Source organism: Daphnia pulex, chromosome 7, assembly GCF_021134715.1.
Source record: "Daphnia pulex isolate KAP4 chromosome 7, ASM2113471v1".
Lineage (NCBI taxonomy): Eukaryota > Metazoa > Arthropoda > Branchiopoda > Diplostraca > Daphniidae > Daphnia > Daphnia pulex.
This window is the reverse complement of record NC_060023.1, coordinates 7,213,004-7,231,017: the sequence shown is the minus strand read 5'-3', so window position 1 is coordinate 7,231,017 and position 18,014 is coordinate 7,213,004. Positions and strand designations below refer to the sequence as shown.

Genomic DNA, 18,014 nt, shown 5'->3' with positions numbered 1-18,014 from the left:
CTGCGAAAAGGGTAAAAAACAGCCGAGGCTACGTCTGACCTCGCTGGAAAAAACACCAAAAAGACTAATAGGTCGACTATCTGCTTTTGCTATTTTCGCTGTATTAAAAAGTATCGGTATCGTTCATCGATTGATACCCATTTCTAAAAGTATTGCGCGATACCGGAAAAAAAATTTTTAAAGTTTTTTCGATGACGTTTTCATCGTTCATCGAATCGATTGTCTCAAAGCTGGTCATAACCTCATTCTAGGCCATTGTCCTTTCGGATCTTACCCGAAGGGTTGTGAGGAAGCTAACCCTATTAGATGTTAAGAAATCAATAGGATCAATGCTATGAGCTCAATAGGAGGATGTATAACAAGGACAAATAATACCCAATATTTTGTAGTTTAAAACTTGGAATGACCATGATCCATGAATAGACATAATTGAACAACAGAAGGGTGCCAGTCCGTGACCCTTACAAATTGTAATTCCTGGATCCGGTAGAGCAGATTACAAATTTTTAAAATTCGGCGCTTCAGCCCTATATTTCCATGCCAACCTTGAAGCGCGGCAGCGTGCCTTTATCGTAGTATCCCTAAAAAAAGTCGGATCTCTTTCCATTGAAATAGTGCGACCCATACGAATTTTGTTGTGTATTGTATTTTTATTTGTCTTTATTCGTATTTGTATTTTATTATACTTCAAATCAGGCAACCTTCCTTGCTTCATGGTTGTTACCCTAGCAGTGTGTGAGAAGGCTCAAATCTGGCTAAAAAGTGTGGAGATGCTGTTATTACCATAGGCAATATATTGTTTCCTTTTCTTTGTCACTAGATACGGAAGAATTTGTCCCGAGTGGGTGAGACGTCTTGTGAAGGCCAGACCAGTTTAAGAGTATAATCTTTCACGAAAGACGTCGATCAAATCTCTCTGTGTCATTTGGAACAAAACGATAAGAGTTGGGATAAAAAAAAACATGCGAAAATTGTTCCAACTATCTGCATCGCGAAATCGCCTGTCAGTTAATTAGTCGACGCGAACGTGTTTGGCACGTGGTTTTCTTGAACCTCGAGATAAATGTTGTGACGAAATCTTAAGGTAAGCGCTATAAAAAGTCTGACGAAAAAGGGGCGTTACGTGGGTGAGGAAAAGACCTTTGAAGAAGCTAGAAAATCCACCGTCTACACCCATAGAGTCAAAAGTAGTTACTTACGTCAAATAATGTCGTGGTTAAGTCTATTTTAAAGTAAGTCCCCTGTGGAATTGCATCCAATATTTTTTTTAGTCATATTTCATATCATGTTATTACACTAGATTGGGTTTATTGCCTCAACTTTGGCCAATAAAAAAGTAGGTGTAGAAAAAAATTGTGATGGAAAATAATTTCATCATTTTACAGGGTTTAAGCATGGTAAATCCCATCTTCATCTTTCGCATTTCAAAATAGCATTTATCAGAATTTTTTATTTCCAGATGTTTCCCAAACAACTGTTGTTGTGGTTAAAAACACAATGGAGACAATTCCCATTGTTCAGATACAAACTTGTTGTATCTTTTCACATGTGGCATATGGTGTAGAATCTACATTGACTGATATTTATCGTTAGCATTAGGGTTTATCATAGTTTTTTAGTCATTTATCATAGTTTTTTAGTGAAATTTTATAATCAGCTGGATAAAGATGAATAATGAATGTGGTTAATGTGGCGATGTGGTTGAAGAGACAATAATGAAGACTATATAGACAGTATATCAAAACAAACTGATCGTATCAATTGGTTTTGGTGTCAATAAGTTGTATCACTGTGACTTCTCAGAAAACATAAATCTGAACATGAACAACAGAAAAACAACAGAATCTGGATGATCTCTTTTAGATGAAGTAGCTTACTCCGAACGAGAAAGCTATGAAATGTTTAGCCCAGAATATACTTAGGTAGTCTACCGGAAAGCATTTCTTCTTAACTCTATCATCAAATAAATTTTCTTGTGATCACGACGCGTTTACAGATCATGGTTCTGGATGTTTGATATTAAGAAAAAGAAGGTTAAACGAGTCCTTCTCGATTCCAGGCTACAAATTTGGAAAAACATCAAATAGGCAAGAAGGATTTTCAACAGATACGTTACTTTTATTGCAGATCATGTGCAGAAAATATCTTTTGGCCTTATCGCGAACCCTTATAACGAGCTTTGCCCGTATCATTTAGAAAAAACTATAGCAAAATCCAATAACAAATAATTGTCTGTTTTGAAATTGAGATTCAGAAGCCTAGTGATCTAGTAAAACAAGCGCTAACTTGGTCCCAGAACATGGGGTGCAATACATTTGGTCTCCGTAACACCAAATGGGCTCATTAGTTCTGTTTCGACAGTGTATGTAAGGAGAACAACTGATTAAGGGGTTGTGACTTCTTCAAGCAAGTCTCTTGATTTATTACCACCTGGATGCGTCACGTCATGGCGAATTTTGAATTATTAATTTTTTTTTAGTTCGTACTTCATCTGTAAAAAATGCACTAAGTAGACTTAAAAAAGAGTGATTGACAGTCGAAAATTTGCTGGCTTACGATTCCATGTTGAAAGGACCATTTGGCGTATTTGTATTTGGGTGTGGATACTGTTACTGCTAATAAGATGAGGTACACAATTTTTGTTGACATAGGGAGGTCAACAAGACCCACAAATAAAAAAATAAATTTAAATGATGTGAGGCTTGAATAAGAATACGGTGAAATAATAATCTTACTACCTTGGTATGCCTTGGTATGCCTTGTACCTTGTACGTACCTTGGTATGCCTACATTTTTATACTCGTAATAATACTGCGGAATCCAGAATACTTCAACAAAGAAGAAAAAAGTTAAAATCAAACTGGAAATTCTTGCAGACTTCTGGAGCCAGCACAGTTTAACTAAACACTAAAACACTATCGTGTTATGTGACTGCCTTAAAGATTGGTCATGCTAAAACGGATTGCCTACCTACCGAATATGAACTCCAATATATGAAAATATAATTATTCTAAGAAATTTTGTCTTGCGCATAAACATAAGAATTGAAGAATAGCTGGGGATATCACTACGGATACAAATTCCGAATCTAATCATGGAAAAAGACGAGGTTCAGAGCCGACTGTTCATCCAATTGAGTCTAAGCGTTCAAGAATACCCCATTCTCATATCTCCGCAGAAAAGGACCTCTTCTTTATTTAATCTCCCTAATAGAAAAGGTGTAGAGGTGCCCAAAGTCCAAGCATCTGGGAAGCTACCAAGAAAGGAGTCAACCACTCTTTTTAGGGAGCCAACGGAAGGACTAGAATCTCATTCCACTGATTCTCTTAGCCAAAAAGGTTTGTTTTTTCATTTATAAAGTGCTTCCCTAAATTTCACTGACAATGTTTCTTTAACAGTTGAACGTCCTACTATATGTGCAGAAACCAATATTTATAAGCGCTTAAAAGAGATGAGAAAAAGCACTTGCCAAGAAAAATAATACCATCAAAGAATTGGACTCGATCAGTAAAACTCTAAAAGGCCACTTCGAGAAAAAGGAAAAGGCAAAGAAAAAGAAAAGGCCACTTCGAGAAAAAGACCTTTTCAAATATGGTGTTTATTTCGTAATCCCTTAGGTTTGGATTTAAAAAATAATGATTCAAAAGATAAAAAAAAAACATAATTCTGATTTGGTACATATTTTATTGAATCTGTTGTATTCGGTTTGTAACAGACTTCATATAAAAATCTGTGTTTAATACTTTTTATTTCCATGCCATTAGGTCCAATTATTGAAGCAGATTAACAAAAAAAAACGACTGAAGTTTTTTTTAAGAGTGGTGGGCAGTTCCCCGTCAATTGAAAAATTAAAATAAGAAAATTAATACAAACCATACACTACAGTTATGTATTGATTTGATGCTGTGCATTTATACAGGAGAAAAATTTTTATTGAACAGCAGAACAGCCCCTGATGTGAACCCCGCAGTTGCCACAGTCAAACAAGTCTTACAGAATATGTTGGCTTTTTTTCTGCGTTCAGAGAACAGTCGGTGTATTTTCAACCGCACACACGGGTACACTAGACCCAACTGGGTATATCCGATATCAAATCTATGTAAACTTGTTTTTGCCATTTCTCTCTGGTCTACTGAACTGGCGCATACATTTGCAAATCTTTGCATAAAAAATCACATTCAGTACGTGATGCCATTTGACTCTGTGAGGTATCACGGGAGAATACTGGAAAATGTTTAAAAATGTATATTTTTTTATTATATTTCAGGCGCTGAACATGATAACCGGTTGTTTGAAGACCCTTCTCTGAATTCACCGAACTGTCTGTCTGTCTGTCTGCGGAAGTTGTTTTCAGTAACCGTTTGGAGTCAGTCAAATACCCTTTTGGCCTTGTTATGGTCTACAAGATAATGAAAGAGGCTTTTTGACTAAGAGTAATTGTGTTATTACCTCTTGGGATACTAAATGCATCAAGGATCGATACTGGTATGGAAATCTATCGGGTATGGTAAATAATTAGGCCCGTACGTCGTTATTAACGTCATACGGGCCCAAGTTTTTGTATTCACTACATACAAGCAATTCATCACAACAATAAAAAAAAATAACGTACAACACTTGCAATCTTTGAGATCTACACTTGAGTGCTTAGCTAAAAATCTCGTCAGAACCTTACATTTTTACAAAAATTTTACTTAATCTTTTCCCCCATCATTAAAAGAATCCTCCCAACCTTGGGTTGCTATTTGACCGCATGGTATTGAAGAGGCAGATGTTTTTTTTTTGCGGACACAATCCTTGTTCATTGTTTAAAAAATAGGGGAGACTGGAGTATGCCGGGACACCAGCAATTTTGTGACCACTGGTTGGATGGTGGAAATGCAGGATAACTAGTCGCCGCAAAGGTTGAAGCGTATATTTTAGACACACAATATATTATTATTATAAAAATATATTATTGTAAATTATAGGTAGAACTAGGAATCGGAATATTCGGACGATATCTGGACTGGAGGGAGTGGGGTAAACAATGAGGGGAAAGGGCTGTTTATTAATTACTTTAAAGCATTTGGCAGACAATACTAACGAGTTAGACTTTAGTTGAAGACAGGCATCTGCAGCAGACCAGTGGTAGATACTGTTGGACTATATAGATACTGGCTGGACAACCCCAGTTGTGCACAAGTTGGACACAAGTCCAAGCGACGCTGCTGGGGCAACTAATGTAGCTGAAGTTCCGGGATTGATGAAAATGAGCAACGTATTCACAATGCATTGCTCCATTATGTGATCTTTTAGCTCCGGTCGTAATTCGGCAATAGTACCGAGAGACAGGACAGGACAAGAATTTGATCAGCAAATATGTCTCGTGTCGAGAAGTATAACTCTCAAAGGCCACTTCGATAAAAAGGGCACGGCATTGAAATACATTTTAGCAGAAATTGAAAATTTGAAAAGTTAAATAAGGTAACTTATTAGTCTCATTGTGTGGTATGTGATTGTGTGTTGATTCTAATCTGTTCTTCAATTTCATCACTCAGGAGAAAATCTTATCACAACAATCATCACATCAATTCAAAATTATATCTGTTTTTCTTTTAATCTAAATGCAAAAAAAAATTAAACGATACGATGTGGATACGAAACACAATTTGAAGTAAATTTGGTTAAACCAATTCCCTTCAATTCGGGACTGAAATTTCGGATAAACTAAAATTAAAATTATATCAAACTATATCATATTCATGAGTAGTTACCTAGAGATAACAGAGCTGTATAGAAATGTCTAAATATTTTTATATATATATTTCAGTCTCTAAGGATTCAATACGGTCATTTTCTAACCCTCATGAGTGAACATCAACTGAAACTAGGGGATGAAATCTTTAATCATTAAAGCACGTCGTTGATTTTTAATTGCTTTGTTTTTTATTAATTGTTTTTTATTGGGAAAAAGGTTGTTTTCAATGTCAAAGAAAGAGTGTTACTGAGAATGTTCCTTCTACCGAAATACCACTCTTTTGTAGGTTTTATCATCCACAATTTGAACGACGAGATCATTCTCTAGCGATTTCTAAGATTTCAATGATATTTGAAGCAGACGAAAATACAACACTGCCATGTAAAAATATCTTATTGTAAAGGAAAATAGATTTTAATCTGGCAATATTGCCTATGCATCACAGGCTCCGCTGCCGCTGATCAAAAAAGTAAGCGGCGGAAATATGTATATCCACTGTTTGAATTCTTAATTGTTTTATTTTTACTTAATTTTCCTTCGCATAGCTTTAAATCGTCTGCTGCTATAAATTGTCAACAAAAAGGCTAAAAATTGGGTTTTTTTAAATTTTCATCAGAGATTTCGGATACTTTAGAATCGCTTTTCTGAGAAGCGAATAACTAGAGGGAAAAACCAATTTTATAAAAATATTCATTGGTGTCTCATCCATCAAAATCAGAAAAGAAATGTTCTTTCCTGATTGAATTGATCAAAATAATACGAATTTGTAGAAGGCTCGTTTAGCCTTTTCCCTCACAGCCTATGTTAACTGTGAGTGTTAAACAATATTTTCAATAGCAATACTATAGGTTTTTCATTCCTCCTGAAGTCTACAACACTATACAATATTTTATAAGCTTAAAGTATTGACAGTATCTACAAGAAAATAAAATCAATTATTTTTTTACCCTGGGGGGGGGGGTAAATCTAGACAGAGCTGCAGGGTTATTTTTGACTGGTAAAGGGTTAGGCCTTGGGCCAATTCTGCCTCGAAAACCTATCTTTTCTTTCCTTTTAAACATTTATTATTATTTTCTTAGCTATTTCCAAACTTTATAATTAATATGATTACATTTTTCACAACATCTTAATAATTTTTTCTTAATCTAAAGGTTGAGGTATAAGAGAGAAAAAACGAAATCTTTTTTATATTTACGAAATAATTTTCGTCATACTCTTCTAGATTGCGGTTAAGATATTTTAAAAAATAATCCCACTACAATAATAAAATTGTTCCTCTCCTCTTCCGGAAGACGCGTTATATCTTAGCTTAAAATCGTAAAAACCTTTGGGAACCAGATACAAGTAATTTTTTTCACTAGTAAATAGAGTAATAAGCACAGACACAATTTTTTGATTGAATTTAAGGACACAAGTATTTTTGGTCTTAAGTATTCATGCACAGTTGTATTTAAATGTTTAATAATTCGGGCTTTAAGTAATGCATGTTTACATGTTCATATTCAAATGTTCACTAGTATTTATGTCAACAGTTATTAAAATTATGTTTACAAATAGTAGGTTCTATCAGTACAATTATTCGTAAGTCACTAGCAATTACTTAAGTAATTATAGTCTTAAGTAATTGTTCTCTGCCTTTATCTAGAAATATCGGGTTTGCTGTATCAAGCAGGCATAATAAAAAACACAGAAGGAGTTTACTTTACTATTTTCATCTTGATTAGCAACATCATATGGCAGTGGATGGTATGGAAGAGGAAGGAGGAGCCGAGGTGCTGTTGGTGGTGTTGAAGAGGAAGAAGTGGCTTTAAATAGTGTGGAAGATGAAGAAGGTGCTGCTGGGCTATGCTGTGGACGTTTATTTAGGAACACAAAATGATTCTGCATTGATAAAAATAAGAAAAAATACATTATGAAATTGAAAAGAAATTAAAAATAAACTTACGTAATCCAAATCGCAAACAAGTGAGAGTGGCGCTGAACACTTCCTCCTGTGTGTTTGTGGTTGGCCTGGATCCTTGCTCTGTAAAATTCAATCACGGAAATCTAATGTAATTGCGCCAATGCTCTATAGGTGACCGAGAAACATTGTAGTACATCGTCGCTGGCTTGTTTCGGAAATAATATTTAGTACACGTTATGAAATATTGAAACAGTCAAATTTAACAGATACACAAATTGTGGTATAATGATTTCCATTTCGTTTGGTAGTCCTCAATGTATGCAATGTTTGCACATGTCTACTCAAAAACGCAAACAATAATGACGTGAATTGGGGTTGAATTCAAAAGCCATTTAGTCCACGTACCTAAAAAAAATAAAAGTTAATAAATAGATGAAGAGTAGTGCGCAGAACAGTTTTGTCTTGAATCTGCCAACTGATAACAACAAACTGGTAACAACACACCGGCATAGCGATATTTTTATTGCAACTTTTGCATTTCTGTGTTTCAGCATCTTCAAGAGGGTTGACGTCACACTCGCAGATGCCACAAAACGGGCCGGCAACGTGGCTAGCGGTGTGTTCCTCACCACTTTCAGTGACGCCAATATCTCCAAATTGCTTTACACCGAGCCCAATTTTCAGATTGGAAGAAAATCAACGCTAGTTAGCGACAGGCAGTGGTTGGCTTGTTTAACTCCAACGTAAGTTAAATTTTAACAGTAAGCGTTCGTGAATCAGTGCTACGGCTTACCCGGTGAAAGTATCGAGTAATTTCTTTTTCTTTTTATGATAGAAATGTGCAGTCAGCGAGACATGGACTTTTCTCCGAAGCATGCCGTTGTTGGGACACTTGTGGTAATTATGATAACTTTTCGTACATCTAAAGACGAAATTTCCAGAGCAAGTTACGTGACGTTTCGGCGCAACATACGTGCGGTTACCACAAATTGAGACAAATTGTGACAAAAAAAATAAACCAACAAACAGTTAATTGCCCGAATCAACTGAAGACATGGACAACATTTTCATTTTGTAGTACGAAAAAATATTGATCAAGACATGGAGAGACACAATAATTCATGATTTTTAGGACCTGTTATGTTGAACTGCAAAATCCTCCATTTTCTCAAGTATTTGGTGTAGAAGAGAGAGAATCTTTTATCTCAACCGCAATTTGTTTGACCGTGAGTTTGTAAACTGCTAGATTGTTTGCCTGCATACAGCGACTCCACAGGGCACGTATCAACTCTTTCTTAGCAAAATTCCGGAAATACGTGTGTAATTTCAACCTTTTAGTCACGGTCTGTTCTTCGACGTTTGCCGGGATGTTTCTTTTCAAGTTCTCTGTCGATATGGTGGATAGTGAATCGACTGACTTTTTTACTACACGGTTTCTAGTTTTCCAAATTGTGTGAGATGGAGAACTCGTTTTGGACCAAGTTTGGGTAGATGGCCAGCCTACAGGGTGAGCAGCCGCCGCAATGGACAACATGGGTACCTCCAACATGCCCTCATTCCACGGACAACTTTGAAAGCTAAGTTCCTCAAATTGTGCTTGTCTTTTGACAGCATTGAAACTGATTTTGTCTACCGTGCCTTCATTTGGAACACCACGACGCCCAATACGGCGTCACAGTTTTAGGTATCTCGTAAAACAAAAAAAGAAAAAAAAAACACAAATTGTATCGTTTAGATATGCTGAGAGTATTTTAACATCACTTACATGCGTCAGCATACGGCGTCAGCTCGTGAGGCACAGGGCTCTGTTTGGCTACTGGCACGAGATTAAAATTTTGTAGACTACCAGAAAGCATTGATGCTGTAGTGGAATCAATCACTCCAAACGAATTTCTCTTGTTCAATATATCGTAGAGGAATTTGTGGCCAATAATTTCAGCATGGCTAACCGTATAAATGTGAAAAAAGAAAAAAAACTTGTCGCTAGGTGCTTTGCTCACCAACTCGAAGTGGGTCCACACCCTTTCATTTGAAATAAATCACCTAACTTTCATTGATTTAGGCATTTTGAAGTCAGCAGGAAGAGAAGTAGCATTGATCTAAAAAATGAGCATATTAAAAATAAAAAATAAAAAATAGAATAATGACACGAAATTTTAGTTTTTACGTTACGATAAGCCATCAGAAAACTGACGTGTAGTCCACAGATGTCAGCTCTAAAACTAGTGTGTTCATACGTTATTGACGCTCTCCGAAAAATTTGATTCATTATCGACGGGTTCAATACTTTTTTTGTTGTTACAACGTCATCCTCTGGACGATCCCCTGTACGAACATTCCACTGTTCTGCCCCAGGATGGTTCCGGTCATCCTTCTGATGGTTTGCTGTAGGTTTCTCATGTATTCTGAGCCTGAGCCTGAGCCTGAGCCTGAGCCTGATGTTGCTAAAATATTTGTTTCACTAATACCATTTTTTTATTACAGGATGTGTTAATCGGTTTCTTCATCTTCATTAGGGCGTCGTGTTGCGGTGAAGTGATACCCATCAACGGAGATCGTTTCGGGGGTCGGCCGGGCCTGGAACTAACAAAGTAGCAGAAAATCACTGGACATTTAACAAAATCCCTCGCCACCCCATCCCTTACACTTTCTTAAAGAGAAAACGAATCTAGATAGTAACTGTAAAGGAGAAAGAAATTCTTGTTTTGATTTCACAATTTTCACAAAAATGGTTGGTTGGCCATTTCGGCGTTTCATGGCATATAGAACTTATGGCAAATGTCGTTTCACTGACCTTTTGGGGGGGGGGGGTTTGCACATAAATAGGAATATGAAATACGACTCTACATAAGTTAAGACCACAGAAAGATTTTCGCGGTAAATTTCAGAGCTATAATAGTTCACCGTGCTCCGTCAATACTAGCATGCCATTGTCATGTAATATTCAGCTTTGTTCAACACTTATTACAGATATTAAAAAGCGAAATTGGAAAAAACATAATCTTCTCATAAATGACATAACATATTTTCATTTATGAAAATGACTTTTAAAAAACCAGTTGGATTACCGTTGGCTTCTGAAAAATTAACTAATCCAATAAAAAAAGTACAGATCAATAAGAAATCGCTACCCAGTAGCCAGCAAACTGGTGTGAGTGGTCTACTGGAAAAATGCCCCAACGGCCGTACTGTCTGGCCCTGAAGCGTCAAAGAGCAACTGGCGGAGGATATCCACCGGCCTCAGCTGGGTGACGACGTGGCAGCACTGGGTGGTCAGGAAAATGAATTTTTGTGGTCCTAGCGAGTGCTGGGTGACGATGAGGGGTGGTTCCAGGGCCGGCGGAGCAAACGCCGACGCCTCAATGGCCTTTTAGGAGCTGGGGTGACTTCGGCCAGCGCCCAGGTCTTTCCGTCTAAGCCCAGAGTGTTGTGCGTCTCCGACAGTTGCTGGGCAGCTGGAAACAGAGAATTGAACAATGTGGAAAATCTAAATTTGCCAAGTTGTAACTATCTGCACGGTGGCGAAGACAAGTTCTGGATAGTGTAAGTTTGAACCAAGAGAAGAAATGGATCGGTTGAAGCTCTTCGTGCAGATACCCACATAAAAAGGCTGTCTTGACGTCGAGCTAATGAAGTTCTCAGTCGAGCGAAGCGTCAACAAAATCTTTAAGTTTGGTTTCTACAAGTAAATTCTCTTTGTTAAAACAATACAATTCTCGTACAAAATCCTCAAATACTGAAGACTAAAAATGGAAAACTTACTCAAATAGTTCAGAAGTAATGTACAATCCAACAGCACAAGTATTGAACAGCTCCGTGAATACCGGACTCCTTGAAGAGATAATGGCTCGATGTACTTTGAAATTTTTTTTCCCAACTTGAAGCTCGGCGTCGGTCAGGATGGCAAAAAGGAACATGTTCCAGTAGTCAACAGAGTGGAGACTGTCAATCTTTTTATTTTTAGTTAAAAGATGTTCCTTTGACGTTCTCTGCTGTCGCCGTGTATGTTTATTGCGTCCGGATGTCATCCGAGTCGACGTCTCATTGGCATGTAGGTTATATAATCTCTACATCGGGTCCCTCATCTATGTGTCCCCCATCATCCGGCAGCATCCGTTATGCATCAACATGTGAGTTTAGGCCTATTACACGTTATAAGTGCCCGCCAGGAAGCAACATGAATTTTCACAACTTTTGTAACAGGGTTCTCGACTTATAAAGTCATTTTTAAACCAACATTTGTATTCGTAGTTTTATAGAAGTACCTATTATAATCGGCATTATACTAAGCTTTTCTATCAGGAAACACCACGAGTCCACACCCACATCAACCACATCTCGTCGTTTGATCGTTATGCTAATTTCCATGCCGCCGTTGCCAAATGTACTTCTGCAGTGCTGCTCCCTCCCAGTCTTCCCGCCAAGTTTAAAAACAAAAATTTGGCGTCCGTTGACAACGAGAAATACAATCTACAGACGGTTTAACCACTTATATGGAAAGGCCTTTCATTGCCTTTTCCCCCTGGAAGTGTTCTGGCCAGACCTTAGTTGCAGAGCCACAGCGGGTGTGTTGGGAAACACATTGTTTTTTCCAGTACCAAAATGAACAAAGTTTCAGTAGATGGCCGCTGTTGGCGCTACACACTGTGTTGTCTGTTACACGCGAGTAATAAGGTACATAAAAACGTTTTTTTTCCAAAGAATAAGAAGATGGCAGTCGCCGAATTGGAAGAGCTGAAGAATCATTTTAAAACGCACACTCGAACGAGGGAAGTCTCTGCACATTCGGCCAAGGTTCACGCCACTTTGCGAATTTTTCTCTCGATGGTATAAAAAACGATCGTTGCGTTAATTTATATTTAAAACAATTTAAATTCCAAAGGTGAATTCCTCTATATATATATATTGATATTTGATATATCCCTTTCAGATGTGAAGTACGAGCCTATTTACAGGATTTGGATCAGTTTCTATCCGGCCGTTTTCATGGCTCACTCTAAGCTATTCGAAGTAATCAAGGAAATCAGTTAAATTCTCAGTTCTTAGGACATATATCCGTTACTGACAGTCATTTGTTTTTCTTTTCACCTGCGAATAAACAGTCCATTTTATCGAACCCTAAACTAATCAATAGTATTGATGACGTAACGTCAGACGTTTGACGTTTGAAAAAAAGTGAGTTACGTTGACGTCATTTTTTGACTTATTACGTATTGGTTTCAAATTACGTATGACTTTGACGTAATTTAATACGTCACTAAAATTCCGGTGACGTTCGCATCACTGAACATTCTTTTTTGGACACCATCATCACCGACGGAATTAAGATGCTAAAAGAAAATGATATATCCCCCTCCCCTTCCCGTTCTTCTTTCTTTATTTTTTTATGATTAAATCTGATGATGATGTGTGTGTGTGCGCGCGCGTGGATGTCATAATAGTCGTCGGACGTATACACCTCCGTATGTCTTTTGACAGGAGCCCAAATAAATAAAAAGAATAAAAAGTGAGGGCACTATAATCTTGCATATACCGACCGCGTGTTTGCTCAATCTCAAGGCCTTGGACAACATTTAGATTGTTGCATATGACACATGTACATAGGTATACAGGAATAATCAAATCTGTGTTTTGTTTGGGAGGATATATAAGAGGGAGAGAAAAGTGCTTGAAATATTTACGCCTTCCTCTCTATTAGGCCAGGGGGCTGGTATAGAGTCTACACCCATCGTACTTGTAACCACGAAGAGAGAGAGAGAGAGAGAGAAAGAGAGAAACGAGTCTAGTCTAATATATTTGTGATATAACAAGGAAGAAAAAATAACAATCTTGGGTCTAGTTAACAGTTTGATGAACACAAATTGCAAAAAAGAATTGAAATAATTTTTTCTAGTGCGCCATGGGAACCAGTAAACTGAATTCCATTTGTGTTCTAACTGTCCGGAAGAGCTTCCTTTAAGTGAAAACAGTTGGCTGGCATGGCATTCTCGAGACGCTGAAGTATAAGGACGAATTTTTGCTCAAAACGCCTTCACTTGGGCAGGTCTAAGCTCTGATGGCCCAAATTTACCCACTTATACAGTTTGTGTGTAAAACTATAAAATTTGTTGTTTGATTTCATTTAAAATAAAACACAATTTAGAGCATGGCAAATTTTTTTTGGTTTTCCTAGTTCACTTGATCCTTGTGTAACCATACGCATAACACTATAACCACAAAATAGTACAAAAAAAAAGAATGAAGTAGCATTTCTTCCTATCAAATATCTGTCGATCTAGAGGCAATTTAAAGTCTATTTGTTGATAGGGATAGAAATAGTAAGACATGATGAACACAGAAAAGCTACAGATTTATTAGAATAAGTGTTTTATGTGGTTCTCTGTTAAACTTATATTGAACTGGAAACAAAAATTTCTATTGCTGTTTTCTGTAGCTTTTGCAGCAAAAACGTTCATTTTAGAGTAAAAGTCCTTCAATTTCATCCAATCTGTTCTCAAATTAGTTAGCTCGTCTTCAACTCCTGCTTGCAGGGCTTGTATAACTTCCAGGTTTCTTCTTTTTGCGGCGTTGATTGCATCCTGGTTTTTTTTACGACGTTTCCAGTTTTGCTTCAACTATACAGCTCTATTATGCCAGTTTCTAAAATATTATTTTCTGTCTCTTTTCTTGTAGAGTGCTGCTTTTTCGGATAAACATAAATCATATTGAAGATTTGGCTCTGAAACTTATTGAATGGGGTGACACTGAACCATGTTCACTCCGCTTCAACAGCGACTTTTTGATCCCGCGCAGCAACAACAATTCCCTCTTCATCAGTTTGAAACTATACAGGACGGATGATGTGGTTATTCGTAAGTCTAGTCTTGTCGGCAGTGATGGCCGTTCTACTACGATCAAGTGTCCAGCACCAGATCATTTTACCGAGCAGTGATACACACACACATCAGCCTACCCTGATTTCTATACAAGTCGCCGACATGGGCGGCATACATGGCCAATATTCATCCGACTTAATACCAAATTTTAACAAAAATTAGCTAGGAAAAAAAGAAGTTTTTTAAACCCAAAAGATTTTGGCAGGCTTTGTGCATTTTCTAACCGGTTGTTTGTTTAATGTATCTAACGTCATTCTATTCTATTTCACGACCGTGTTTGTCTATCCCCCCTTTGCCATAATAACACTTGACACACAAAAAACCAGAGAAAAAGGAAACACAAACAGACACACAGACAAAAAATGGTAGCGCCAGTTTTGTTCTTCTGCTCGCCAATCCCACGGAAGAGCCAAGCAATGGCCGTCGGCATCAGGCCGGGACCGATGTCTTCCAAACACGAACCCACCATCATCGTCGTTTTACCTGCGAAAAAAGAAAGAAAAAGATGAAATAAGTGACAGACACGAATTAGAGTCGGGGGCGATAAATAACCATCAAGTCAATTCACATCAAAGTCAACACGAGAAAAGAAGGTGTGACTGATGCAATCAGACTGACGCCCGACGTCGGTTACACATACACACTCTACTGTGTACTGTGTAAGGCAAAGGCCACAAAAAGAGACTCAGGATCACTTTAAAGAAGTGACACACAAATTGCCGATTAGTTTGCAATCGTCAATGTAATTATGGCTACGAATAATAAATACTTTTGGCCATTATGCGAAAGGTTAGTCACTTGCGATGATTCGGCACTTCTCTGGTAAAAATTGAACGCAGCCCAAACGAACATGAAAACGTTGGCAACAATTATTACAATCATCGGAGCATAGAGATATACAATTAATGGTCCTCTATGTTTATCTGGTAATTAAAAAGTATAATTCAATGATTGGTTTATTGTATGCACGCCGGAGGAACGCGCTATCGTGGTCAACACAGGCTGCGTAGCTTTGCGGGGCCCTTAAGGACAAGAAGGACCAACTCTCTGAAGGCGAGGCCTTCAAACAAGGCAAAGAGAATGGTATTGCAGCCCAGAACGTCAAATGGCAACAGGAGAAGAAACAAATCGTGAATAAGTTTTCTATCGATTCGAACGAAACAGGACAACTTGTGGTATATCGTCACTCGTTTGGGCTACACGCCGTGACACATCGTGACACGTACTTGAACTAATCCATTTTCAAAAGGTTTCCCTTTCCTACCCTGTTCAAGTGCAGAGTTTGTGCGTTACAAACCAAAGAATGTGATATACGCCGCTATATACTTCCCTAAGGACGTGGATGCACTAAGAATAATTAATTTGACGTTAATTTGTTGGCCAAGACATTCTAACGCAAAACACGACCAGAACTTATACCTGTGTCCATACATCAAAGTCGTAAGACCTTCCATAGCAAATAAGTCATGGCTGAGGGAAAAAGAGAGAGCATATTGAGTCGAGACAAAAAAAAAATTCTCGAGTGGTCACCTCAGGGGGTGCGACACGTGAAATCCATCAAGGTTTCAAAGAATAATGTCGAGCTACATATATCCAGCTGCCAGCTGGATGCTTAATTATTTTGTCGTCACCGACGGAAACCATGTGTCCATCCTGCCAAATAAAATATTCGTGTTAGTAAAGAAAAAAAGCGTTAAACCTTTTCAAAAGAAAAGAATCGACGACAAAATACAAATGCAATTACCTGAAAATCAATAGAGGGACCAGCATTAGGAAATATGCCACGGGAAGTCGAGACCATAGGGAAATATTTAATTAGAGAAATGGCCATTTGATTACCGAGGAGATCTTGTCGTTTAGGGTTGAATTGGATTAGTTTCGCGTAGTAGTAGAGGGTAATATAGTTTTAAATTATAATCTTCAAAAAGCAGTTCGTCTATTCCCAAACAAGGTTTGTGCACTGTTAACAAGTTGCTATTCGTTCAAAACTAAAAACCGATTGTCAGAAGATTTTTCATTTTTGCACTGCTGTTTGACTCATCTGTTTAGACGTGTCAACATAATCGTTGCTTCAGCCAAGACAGTCTTTAATAGGACAGTACAACTGCATGTAATTCATTGATAACTGAATCCACCGACTGCAAAACTATAAGTATATAGACGCAAGGCCATTTAATCAGTAAACCAGTTATACAATATACCTATACAATCTCCCGTCTCTCCCCAACAGCAGATATTTTCTTGATTTTGGAACGTAGTCGTTTATTACCAAAAAGGAAACGGTATGCAAATTCAGTTGCCAAGGTGTAATGTAAATAAAAATGAAATCTAATGGCCATTGCCATCTACCGGTCGATGACTGTCGACACATGGGTCACAACTCAGTTGGACACCTTTACTACTGAGCTCCAATTGAGGAATAATGAAGTCTTCAACGGTATTTACCCAAAATTTAATTACCTTTTATTGTTACTGCAATCATCTCATGTTGGAACCAAAATTTATTTTGAAATGTCATTCATTTTTCATTTATAGTTGGTGTGTCTGTTGGCGTTGGTGGCTGTGGCCATCACTGCTCCTCAGTTTCCGATCCTTTCTCCTATCGGTTCACCTTTCTTACCTGTGCAGCCGAGCTCGCAATCGGGCCGTCTTATTCCTGGCGGATTTGTTTATTCCTCCCAAGGGAACAGGCAAAACGGTTCTTGGCCAATGCTGATGAACCCCATGCCCTACTACCCCATCGATCCTCGAGGCATAGAAGAGTCTGATCTCGTTAAAGCAGGAATTCAACCCAATGGAAGTAAGAAAGATTTTATCATTCAAATTTTGCATGACACAGGGGCACAAATCGACGCTATTCCGGCCAATATATACCACGACGAAATTCGAGACACCAATCTTTTGCCAAGGGGCAACCCCCCCCCCAACAAAGATAAACATGTCCCGAGTCGTTGCTTTTGCCGATGCCCAAAGAATGTTGCTGCCGGCGCCGCCCTCTCCATTACTGCTCAGAGTGCACAGCTCTTAACAAAGACATTTTCTCTCTCTTTAAGAAGAAGTTTCTTTCCCTTAAGCCACACAACCCAGCAGCAAAACGACTTGTCTCTTGCTCACTTTTGCCACTGCTTGTAGGGATTCCTGAATTGACAAGTGACCCCAATGCCATATTAGGTTCAACGTGCTTTATGTGTGAATTATATGTTTCTTCGACAGTGGGGGATTACTAGCCGTTCGATGAGGCGTTTGATGATTCTTTTTTTTATTCGGCCTAGCGTATACGCTTCTATCTCAAAAGTAAGCAGTATCGGTGTCCGTTTAACCAATGGCTTGATGCGTTTCCGCTTCGGACTCCAATTCGGTAGTCATTCGTGTCGCTTGCTGTTGGAAACTCTGGATGCGGGTGGAATAAGCGCCAGCAATTCAAGCCGATGCATATGCAATTGCGGCAGTAGCCTCCTCCTTGACTTCTGCTGCCCATGCTGATTGAGCTGACGTG

At 38.2% G+C, this 18,014-nt stretch overlaps 1 long non-coding RNA gene across 1 annotated transcript; it reads left to right on the top strand.

Moving 5' to 3' along the window:
• Positions 1 to 12,330: 12,330 nt before the first annotated feature.
• Positions 12,331 to 12,782, top strand: LOC124197622. The gene is made up of 3 exons (XR_006876278.1): positions 12,331 to 12,470; positions 12,574 to 12,653; positions 12,746 to 12,782. It is a non-coding gene; the product is annotated as an uncharacterized LOC124197622 (long non-coding RNA).
• Positions 12,783 to 18,014: the final 5,232 nt, after the last annotated feature.